This window comes from Aethalodelphis obliquidens, unplaced genomic scaffold, assembly GCF_003676395.1.
Source record: "Aethalodelphis obliquidens isolate GAN/ISIS:26980383/991018 unplaced genomic scaffold, ASM367639v1 scaffold4, whole genome shotgun sequence".
Lineage (NCBI taxonomy): Eukaryota > Metazoa > Chordata > Mammalia > Artiodactyla > Delphinidae > Aethalodelphis > Aethalodelphis obliquidens.
The window spans coordinates 65,139,323-65,150,159 of record NW_020837948.1 but is presented as its reverse complement, the minus strand read 5'-3'; the positions used below and the strand labels follow the sequence as shown (position 1 = coordinate 65,150,159).

The 10,837-nt window shown below is 42.4% G+C and overlaps 1 protein-coding gene across 11 annotated transcripts in view; it reads left to right on the top strand.

The window, feature by feature from the left end:
- Positions 1-4,580: 4,580 nt before the first annotated feature.
- Positions 4,581-10,837, top strand: part of ERBIN (erbb2 interacting protein) — a 109,546-nt gene continuing 103,289 nt past the window's right edge. For 10 of the 11 annotated variants that reach the window (XM_027100978.1, XM_027100973.1, XM_027100975.1 and 7 more), the window contains exon 1: positions 4,581-5,354. The gene's annotated coding sequence lies outside the window, so the exon portion shown is untranslated. The remainder of the gene's footprint in view (positions 5,355-10,837) is intronic. The other variant, XM_027100977.1, reaches the window with a different exon arrangement.

Here is a 10,837-nt window from a genome sequence, read left to right as displayed (position 1 = left end):
CCCAAAGAAAATATTCTTAGTTGAAGGCCTACATCAAAGGACAATAAGCAGCATTTAACCTTTTGTTAATTTAATATTGTTATGATTTAGAAAGAAGTGTGCATATTGTAATATGATTGAAACATTATTATTCATACCAGGGAAGATCTGAAGGGCAAGTGCATCAGAAGATGGTAATAAAGTTGGAAATTATTAGAGTGACTATTTGTCTCAGTTGGCTGGGACAGCCCTGGTTTTACATTTCTTGTCCCTGTGTAATTATTATTAAGGTCTGCTTTCACTCTCAGAAGTGTTCTACATTGGGTGATACACTATATGGTCACCTTAGAAATGGTGGCAGCATGGTACATATTATCAGTGCATTTTAATTGTACTACTAATAATAGCTAACACTTTTGAGTCCGCCCAGCGCTTGATGAGTATTGTCGCATGTAGTCCTCCCAATAATCTATGAGACAGTTAGTATTATAGTCCCCATTCTAGAGATGAGGAAGCTCAAGTTTATGTTTATAGCTATTCAGGAACTTGACCAAGGTTACGCAGTAGCCGTTTCTAATTCAAGCAGTCTTGTTTCAGAGGTCACAAAAATAATCACCATGCACCATTTATTTTCTCCATACTTTAAAAAAATTCATAAGACATCTGAAAATTTTAACTTTGATGGGCTACAAAATGTATAGGATAGAAAAAGATTTTTCAAGCATATAGTAGGGGGCAAAACTTCAAAATTTTAAAAAAGCTTTTCATAACTCAAGGCAGACTTCCCTGTGATTCATAAAGTATTACTGAAAATATGTCTGAAAGAAATATGCTATGGCAGGGATGATTCCATTCCCAATATATTATAAAATCCTTAATTTTAGTTCCTGTATGTACTGCCTCTTTTGAGCTCAAACGTCCCTTTCCCACACACTTGCCACCCTAACCTCTTGCCCTCTCTATCTAGGGGCTAAGATGGAAGTGAAAATAGGAAAGTCAATTCCTATTAAAAACACATGTTATAATGCATTTTGATCCACTTAATCTAATGCTTCTAGACTTTTTTTTTCAAATATAACTCTATTCTAGACCAAATATTAAGTTTTCCCAAAGCTGCTGTGAAAAAAACTTTGGTTTTAGGTAACTAATTATTTACTAGGTGTTAAGAACAAAAGAAAAGAAGAATGAGCACCCTAAACTTTTCCTTGCCCTCTGCTAACTTTGTCCACACAATGCTTCTGCACAGGTGCTGGGCAGGCATGGGGAAATGACAGGGGAATCCTTTTTAAAACTCTGCTTTTTTCCCTGATGGCTGCTGTGTGCATTCCCTGGAATGCTTAAGGTCTTAAAGCTTTCCTTCAGGTATGTAGCTTATCTCCAGTAGCCCTTTCCAGAACCCAGCCATTGGGAAGGGGAATCCCTAAGAAGGAATTCCTACTTTCACAGAGATTTATTTAGAGAATCACAATGGGGAAGATTAAGCTATATTATCAACAAATATTTATTAGTTAACTCTCTAAGGTGGTCCTGGAATTGAGTTAATTATTACAGAATCACAATTAGGCAGCCTTGTTTAAAGTGGGGTTTTAGTTCTCCTTTTAATCACAATTGAAAGAAACGTTAAGTCCATATTAGTTCAACTGTAGGAGGATTTTCAAAGGAAACTAATCTGTAAAGCACAGAACAGAAATGCCTTGTATAAAAAGAACAAATGGAAGATTTAGCTATATCTGTATGTTCTGCTCATATGAGTTAGAACTAAGTAGTAAGTGATGAATAATTAAGATGAATCACTACTTTTGATTACTGAGTACCCTGATCATATAGCTGTCATTTCACCTTTCGGTATGAGCACGGATGTAGAATTCCTGCTGAAGATACTTTACCAAGGGGCTATTAAAGAAATATTTGTCGAAATATGTAATTTTTTTTTATTGCTTTGGCGGAGCCACACAGTTTGGGGGATCTTAGCTCTCCAACCAGGGATCCAACGTGGCTCCCACAGTGGAAGTGCTGAGTCCTAACCACTGGACCGCCAGGGAACGCCCTCAAATAGGTAATATTGATAAGTGTATCCTGGATTCCATCCTCTTAAGGTCAGTGTTTCAGGGTTCATTCTTACAGTATAAGTAGGACTTATTTAACAATCAAATGAGGGGCACTTTACTGTCTATACTATACACTCTATTGTCTGCAGATGGCCCCAAAAAATGAAACCACATTCCCCTCTCCTACCTACTCAACATCAGCATATGCTATCTCTATATTCCCTCCCACCAAAAGCTGCTTTGGGGAAACAATCTGATGAAGTGGTATAAATGACTAATAAGGCTTAAAATATTACCTTTCCCAGGATTATGGCTTTGTGCTAGAGAAATAAACCACTCAAAGGGTTTATTGTGTGGTTTATTTTTTATTTATGGTTTGCCACTCTAGTGGCAAAATTTCAGGTGAATTGGAGGAGGGGTTTTTCGTTATAGGTACTTTTCTAGCCTAAATGGTAATCGGCAGATAGGTCGTAGTAGGAGTCTAAGTTAAAAAAAAAAAAAAAGGCTGGGGGCCAGGGCAGGTTCTAGCCTAGCAACTGGTCCAGTCCTATTTATTTAGGTTTGGGAGTGGGGCGGGGAATGGGAGGTTAGGTTTACTTGAATCTATGATGCCACATTTAAAGGGGTCTTGAATCAACCTGAGATTAAATGCAACATTGGAATTTCACCATCCATCTGGTCTCCCGCTGGTGTGGGAGACTCTGCTTTACGAGAGATATACCACTGATTCTGGTCAAACTCAAAGCAGTTTTTGAAAGTGGGGTAGGAAATCTTTCTTGTGTCGATTAAAAATAGTTTATATGCTTTTATACAATTGCCAAGATTCATATTCACATAAAATGGTTAACTAGCTTACTAGTATACCTGGCTGCCGTTTCTTCTAACTTCCAGCTTAATGCTTTTACGTCTAGTTTAGCACTGAATAAGCCTGAACACTTTGTACTGTCTGTGAACCTTCAACTTCTGCTCTAGGCTAAGGCACTACCTGCGTTAATTCTACCAGTGCTGAAGTAGTTAAAAGCTCCCACCCCTAACAGAATGTCTTGAATATCTTTGGAGTTATTTCAAGTGTTTATCACTAGCGTACAATTTACTTTGGTAAATAATTCTTTGATGGACTTTATCAACTCCTTCCTTTGGATGCAAGCCAAAAATCATCTGTAGGGCACACAGCTCTTTATTCAAACTTGGTAATAAATAATTATCTTTGGAACACAGACGGAAGAACTGAAGCAGTGACTTCAGGGACACAGACTAATTACCGTCATTGTACACGGTTAAGTACAGCAGAGACTGGGGGCGGGGAATGGTTTGTTTCGTTATCTACTGCGCTCCTTCTCGGGGTAAAACAAGGCCGTCTTGTCTGTTAACATATTTAAAGCGGTAACTGCAAAAACTGCAATGTTATGGTTGAGGCGTTTTATGCCATATGTGTTGATAGGAATGCCTAAGCAGCTCTCTCCGCAATAAACGCAAACCCTGCCAGGCTGAGTTTCACTAGGGCCAGCGTAATTCAACGACTGCATCACCGAAACCGCCGGGGTTGGAAGCCTACGTTGCGTTCGGAGTGTATACAATGTTTCCTCTAACAAAGGCACTATCTCGAGGCAATTTCGCGGGCCATTTCCCCCCTCCCAGTGCCAGCTTTGTCTCCCCGCCGGTGTGAGGTTGAGACTTGGAGGAGCCTCAGCTGCGTTGCTGTCCGAGAAAGCTCGGAGCAAGGGCTGGCGTGGGAAGCTCCACCGCGCTGCCGCTGTGGTTTCTTGCAAACTGAGCGTGCCATTAGAGGAAGTTGGAGTGCTGCAGTTGAAAGAGATACCTGCAGCCTTAAAATCGGTTTGGACATGAACCCTTCGCACCGATTACTGTCGTACAAAGAAACTCAATCGGCTGGGGTGGAGGAGGCTTGGGGACTCTCGGTCTCCCAGGCTGGGCGGGGGCAGCCGGGGTCGGCTTCATCCGAGTCCCCCACCTTGGGCAGCCGGGAAGCCGCAGGAAGGCCTCCCAGGCCTGGGCCTGAGCGGGCCTCATGCCGCGCTTCGCAAGCGAACCCCCAGCCGCCGACGACCCCAACCCCCCGGTCCCCGGCCCACGGCCCACGGCCCCGGAGCACCCCCCTACCCCCACCCTGCCGACGTCGGCCCGCACCGCCCCCGCGCGCGGTGACTGGCTCGCGCCGGCCTCCAGCCCGACTGTTGGCGGTTGGGGCGAAGCCCGCGGGAGGCCGCCCCGCCCTCGCCCCCGCCCCCGCCGCGGAGCCGCCGCCGCGCGCAGTCTCTTCCCCCCTCGCCGCCGGGGCGGTGGCGCTGTTGCCGCCGCGGCCTGTGAGGCAGTAACTCCCCTCCGCCCCAGCCCCCTTCCTCCTCCTTTCTCTCCTCTCCCTCCCTCCCCTCCCCGCCCCTCGCACTCTCTCGCTCGAGTGAATGTGGCGCGGTGGCGCGGGACGCAGCCTCGGCCCCTGCCGCGGCCCCGCGAGCTCGTGAGGAGACGAAGCTGCCGCCTGCCCCCACCCCCTGCGCTTCCCGGGGGAGCCGCCGCCGCCGGGGGAGAAGAACGAGGAGGGGAGCGAGGGGACGGCGGCGGGGAAACGGGAGAGGGAGGAGAAGAGGGCTCGAGGGCGAGAAGGGAAAGCGGGGAGGGACGGACGGAAGGACGGACGGCCCGACGGACGGCCCGGGGAGGGGGCCGCCATCGAGCCTGTCCGGCCCCTCGGCTCTAGCTCGGGGCGGCCGCGGCGGCGGCGCAGGCGAAGGGCGCGGCAGGCGCTATCGAGACAATAACCCCGCCGCCCGGCTCCGGGGGCGGCGGCGAGAAGGAGGTGGCGGCCTAGCGCGGCCGAGGCTCGCCCAGCGCACCGGCGGCGTCTTCGCCCCCCGCCGGCCAGGTTCTGCCGCCGTCGGGTGTCGGGGCGCGCGGGTCGCCCGGAGTCCCAGGTTCGCAGCTGACGTCCCCTGCCCTCCCCCTCCCCGGCGCGCGTGGAGCTGGTTTTCCGGGTTCCTCTGGACCGAGTTGGATCCTGCTGCTCGCCACGGCAGGAAGTGAGTTTCGCACGGTAATTCCGGGCGGTGTCACGAGTGAAAAGTTTTTGTTTTTCGGCGGAGATCCTAGTTGGGTCTGGGAAACTCCTGCAGAACTCGAGACCAGGAAACCAGTCCGCGTCCCAGCCCCCACCAAAGCCACCTACTCTTCCTACTGCGGGAGGCCACTTCACATCCGCTCTCACCAGAGAGAGAAATTCGGCTGGATCCGAAGTGACTAATGAAGGGAAGGAAATCATGTCAGGCGAAGCCTTGAAAAAGCGGCCCTGAGACACTGCCCGACCGAAAGGTAATTTTCACAAGTGTCTACGAGTCACAAAGCTCCCGGGCCAGGAAAGTGAGGGAACTTTAGCGTTTTTCACTTTTTCTGAAGTTCACCTAGATTCTCCCTTTCTGATGTCGAACTGGATAGTGTTTTGGGTGCTGAATAGTAGAACTGATTTTATTCCTTCTTCTACCATCTGGACTCTGGTTATTTTAGAAGAGGTTGTAAGAGTGCGGTGGGTCGAAAAGTTTTCAGCAATCCGAGGAAGGAGTGCCTTTGTTCGGCACAAGGTCCAGAAGTTTTAGTTTCCCGGAACATATACGATGTATATTTCTGATTTATTAAGTTGCTGAATCCGGCAACTTATTGTTTTGGAAGAAAGTTAGGTCACTGCGGGGAGGGATTTGCTGCTGCTGAGATGGCTGCCACATTTGTTTATACTGTTACCGATTACTTGGCTTTTGTGTTTAATTCTATATAGAGATTTTTTTAGTACCAACCTTTATGGGTATATTTCATTTGGATCTTATAAGCCAAAAACTTTGCCATTCTTAGTCGTTTTCCTAGGTAGGTAATACATTTCTTCAATAACTTGTTCCTTTCAGACATTTAGAACTTGATAATACTTGTTGGGTTAATTAATTGAAAGCAACTGTCGTCTAGGTTTTTCTTGTTACTGACTTAGTAGAAAGAAAAAGGAGGGAGTAAGTATTATGGACAAAGAGAGAGTTATAATTAAAAAACAAACGTGAACACCTGTAAGTGGTTTGGCTTGTTAGGACTTCTGTGCAGTTCAGAACAGAAGATACAGAAGGCAAGTAAAACGCTTAAAACAATTTTCATGGGCATCATCACGTTGATTGTGATAAACAGCTGTGCTTTTTGAATAGTACAGTATTTACATTTTTGTGTTGGCCCAAGTGTTTTGGAAGGTTCTGCCGCCCAGAAAGTGATGAGTATCTGCCTTGGGGGCAGGGATTAGTGAAGCAGGGGGGACATTCCACCAGTCAGTTATAGATGTAAACACTTCTGAACCAGTCCGTAGTCTGTATAGGTGTTTTAATGTGTGTGTTTTTAAGGTTGTTTTTTCCCCCAGTACTTTTGTGGTAAAGGGAGGTGAAAGATAGTACTGTGCTTTTAAATGAATATTAAATAAATATGGTATTTTGTTGGTAGGTGTATCTTAAATATAAACTGATGTTTATTTGCCCATGCTACCTCAAGGAAAAATAGGTGGCTTTCTTTAGTTCAAAGACGAGAAAAGGTAGGTCTTAAAGGACAGGATCAAATTATTTCACAAGTATATTTCAGAATGGGAATCTTTTAAGTCTTACCCTGTACTGTTTTGAATTTTTCCGTAGAGCTTAGTCTCTGGAGCTCCTTTTTAAAATTTTTTTAAATTGTTGGTAAGATTTGTGACCCATCAGGTAATTCCTGTTAGGTCAAAGTGGCTTTATCCAGAAATTTAAAGCGTATAACTAATCTACTTTATGATTTTGGGACGTATCATTAGGCAACAAAAGAGGTTATTATTCTTGGGCATCTGAAAGAGGGGAACAAAATAAATGGCATTGAACTTTGGTTTCCTTATATGGTTTATACTTGGCTTCCGAGCAGCAAAACCTTTAATAGAGCAAGTCTTTTATAGAGAATTATCACTTTGTGAAAATGTTTCTCTGCATTAGTGAATTTTACTTATAAAAAGTATTATAGCCCTCGAAAATACCTACTTAAATAAATCCCTGTTTTTAAATATAGCTCTTGATTTTTTTTTTTCCTTGAGGGAGCAATAGTATGTTTAAATGCAGACAACACATTTTTAAAAGTGAGATGTTCACCTTTGTAGTTGCCTTTGAGTCCTTTTTTTCCCCTTAACAAGGCAAAATTTACTTTTCAGTTTACTTAGAATTTTATTAGGTTAGCACTGAATTAACGTAATGAATTTTAGGTTTTATACTATTGTCAAACTATAAATATTTTTCAAAGTCTCGTTTAAAATGTGACAGTGAAAAGAGGTTTAAAAAAGATGATAATTAAAATATTTTAAAATGGCTTCAAATTTTGGATACTGTTAACATTGTGTGGGTTTTCTTAGATTAAATTGGCAAATCTAGAGTATGTCCAAGGTGTTTGCGCAAAATGCTCTCTTAATGGCACTGTTTATTGAAGGTACTTAAGAGTATTCCATAGTGATAAACTTAATCTTTCAACTAATTAATTCAAATATTATGTTATGAAGTCTGCCTGGTGTTTGAGAACAAACTATTACAAACTTCATGTATAAAAAGCTTACAGAGGTTCAAATATGGAAAGCAAATTTTTATTGCATTTTTTTATTAATGAAGTGATAATTATAGTTAGAGACATTTTGCATGTATCATTGGTAAATCTCTAAAATTCAGGTATTTTAGGAATATTGGTATTGAGCTCTTGGTAGTAAATGATACCTTTAAGAAACACATGAAAATTTCAGAAAATTAGGTGCATATTTGGGAATTTATTTTAAATAATTGCTGATAGATGACATGGTTTAGAGTGTAAGCTGTTTTTCGCTTAGAAATAGATTATGGCAGTGTTTACAAAGTATTTGGGATTATGCAGATTTTAGTGATGTTGGATAGGAAAGTAATCTTTTTTTGTAATTGCTGCTTACCTAGATTCTCTTTAAACAGACTTTGTTGCTTACGTTTTTTTCTGTTGCTCATCCATTTCTCTGTCACATGTCTTGTTTTTATTTTGGGAACACCTGTGTTATAAAGTCCTAAAGATGCCTTTCTGTTTTCCTTTTAACATATATTGTACCCGTGTTTAGCTGTTAATAATAGATTATTCAGTTTTTTTTTTAATTAATTAGTTTATTTTTTGGCTGCGGTAGGTCTTCGTTGCTGCACACGCGCTTTCTCTAGTTGCCGTGGCTTCTCTTGTTGCGGAGCACGGGCTCTGGGCGCGTGGGCTTCAGTAGTTGTGGCGCACAGGCTCAGTAGTTTTGGCTCGCGGGCTCTAGAGCGCAGGCTTAGTTGTGGCTCGTGGGCTTAGTTGCTGCACGGCATGTGGGATCTTCCTGGACCAGGGCTCGAACCCGTGTCCCATGCGGATTCTTTTTTTTAAATTATTTTATTTATTTTTTATTTTTGGCTGCGTTGGGTCTTTGTTGCTCTGCGCGAGCTTTCTCTGGTTGCGGCGAGCAGGAGCTACTCTTCATTGTGGTGCGCGGGCTTCTCATTGCAGTGGCTTCTCTTGTTGCGGAGCTTGGGCTCTAGGCGAACGGGCTCAGTAGTTGTGGCGCATGGGCTTGGTTGCTCTGCGGCATGTGGGATCTTCCCGGGCCAGGGCTCGAACCCGTGTCCCCTGCATTGGCAGGTGGATTCTTAACTACTGTGCCACCAGGGAAGTCCCGATTATTCAGTTTTTAAATGCACACTGTTTGCCATGAAAAATGTGTATGTGGATTATGCTCGATAATATCTACTTTTGAATTGTCTAAGGAAATAAGCTCAGCACTAATGCCTTCTACTTTTCTGTGATTTACTCCCTATTATTTTTTGTTTATTTCTTGGTGCCTATCATCACTTGAAATGTACTACATCATTTTTCATATTTAACTTTTTCTGTCTTTATAAAAAAAGAAATCTAGCTGTTATTCAGCTTTCTCTTCTAATTCCTTTATCTTCCTATTTTTATAGTTAGCTTCATTTACTTCCCCTATTTTCTCCATGTTCAGTTCTTGCTTTTTGATTATATTTTGCCCTTCTCCTCTTTTTGAACTTTACTAGTCTATGCTTATCACTTAAAAAGTTGTTTAAAACAGTAGAAAATATTTATTTGCTCAGCTCCATTGAACTCTGAATATCCCTTTTCATTCCAACTCAGTTTACATGTCAGTATTAACCTAATACTCATCAGTGTATTTGTTTTTATTTATGTTTTGTTTCAATTCTTTTTTTTCTCTTTAATATCACCAGATTTACCTGTTAAGATAATATCATGGTGTTATGTATTCTTATATTAATTAACCCTCCCCCCAATACCTTCTTGCTTTATTATGCTTTCAGCCTCTTAAAACACACAAGCTTATACCTCTATACCTCCCTTCTCTATTTGTTCCTTTCCTTCCTGTCCTACCTCTCAAATTAGGTGTCTTCTCTGTCAGTGTCCCTAAATTTTTGAAATTGCCTTCTTTTGTCTGTTTTTATGAAAGAAACAGAGTGGAATTCTATCACTCACTTTATTCTTCTCACTTCAGATTTTGTTCCAGGTACCATTGGATTAAGGCCACGCCAGGCTTTATAATTGATAGTATGTGAGACAATAGGAAAGAATATCTAAAAATTAAGTTAATAAAAGAAGATTCTACTTATCTGGAGGTTATTTATCTACCTATGACTTTAGGTATATAGAGTGTGGTAGAAGAACTAGAAAATAATAAAAGAGACATTTAAGTAATCAAAATAGATGTAATAAAATCTGGGGACTTCATTCATAGGGACATCCTTATTCAGAGCCCATTTTTTTTGTTTTGTTTTTTTGTTTTTTTTGCGGTGCGCGGGCCTCTCACTGCCGCGGCCTCTCCCGTTGCGGAGCACAGGCCCCGGACACACAGGCTCAGCGGCCATGGCTCACGGGCCCAGCCGCTCTGCGGCATGTGGGATCTTACCGGACTGGGGCATGAACCCGTGTCCCCTGCATCGGCAGGCGGACTCGCAACCACTGCGCCACCAGAGAAGCCCGCCCATTTGTTTTTGATTATACTGAGCTGTTTCCTGCCTTTTTGATGTACTAGAAGAGGTGAGGAAGCACACTGACAGCATCATGAAGCTAGAGCCTATGATATTGGGTGGGCCAAAATGTTCATTCAGGTTTTTCATAAGATGTTGCAGAAAAACCCAAACAAACTTCTTGGCCAACCCAATACAATGAGGGAATAGAAGAGTGGAAAAGAAGACTGAGTAACTTAGAAAACAGAGTAGTCTCACAACACGGGAAATATAGCCCATATTTTGTAATAAGTATAAATGGAAAGTAACCTTTAAAAATTGTATACAAATAAAAAGTTAAAAAAAAATAGAGTAGTCTCAGACAACCTGCTTTGCGGATGAGTGCCTTATACATTTTATTTGTCCTTAGGAGGATTCACTCTATTATAGCATAGTATAATTACAAGTAATAGTAACTAGCCCTAAGGCAGCTGTTCTCAAACTTTTTGGTCTTAGGATCCCTTTACTCTCTTAAAATTTACTAAGAACCCCACAGAGCTTTAGTTTATGTGGGTTATATTTATTATATTTCCTGTATTACAAAATTTTAAAAATTAATTAAAAAATAATAAACCATTGCCTATTAGTGTAACCCTCTTTTAATACAAATATTTTTTAAAAATTAAATTAGGTTTTTTTAAAAAAACCTGTTTTCCAAAACAAATCTTTAGCAAAGAGTGGCATTGTTATATGTATTTGGAAGTCTCTTGTGTTTGGTTGAATGGAGAACAGCTTGATTCTCATATCTGCTTC